This window comes from Microtus ochrogaster, chromosome 21, assembly GCF_000317375.1.
Source record: "Microtus ochrogaster isolate Prairie Vole_2 chromosome 21, MicOch1.0, whole genome shotgun sequence".
Lineage (NCBI taxonomy): Eukaryota > Metazoa > Chordata > Mammalia > Rodentia > Cricetidae > Microtus > Microtus ochrogaster.
This window is the reverse complement of record NC_022022.1, coordinates 24,379,915-24,380,491: the sequence shown is the minus strand read 5'-3', so window position 1 is coordinate 24,380,491 and position 577 is coordinate 24,379,915.

Genomic DNA, 577 nt, shown 5'->3' with positions numbered 1-577 from the left:
AGAGGTAGGAGCCAGTAACTGGCTGTTTTGCTTTTCTGACCTTAGACTGAGCCCCATTGTCTGTTTCTGGGTTTTTATTAATCGTGCTAGAGTCAAAAATGAAGTGAAAAACATAAGTAGCAAAATGCTTATAACGTGGAACACACATATAAACTTTCTGAACATGTTCAGAGGCACTGTTATTATTGGTTCAGTTTGAGAAATTGCAAATAAAACTATTTCTAAGTGGGAAGATTTTTTATTAAAGTCAATAATTATAGAAAGTTACTTGTTGGTTGATATTGGTATCAGTAGTTATTAATACTTTTAAAAATTATACCTTTTATCATTTGGAAGCATTTGTTAATGGTTGGCTGAAAATTTAGATTGGCTTTTAATCAAGGTGTTACTGTGCTCCACAACACAGCACGCAGTCATTTGAACCCTTCTACTCTTGCTGTTGCATTTCCATTCTACGAATTTAAGTCTCTAGTCCATCTGCTGCTTTTATGTTTGATGAAGTATCTTCAAGTTATGGAAGGACAACAGGAGCAAAGAAACTAGTTTTCATAAGTAGCATCTTAGAAGTTGATCCTCA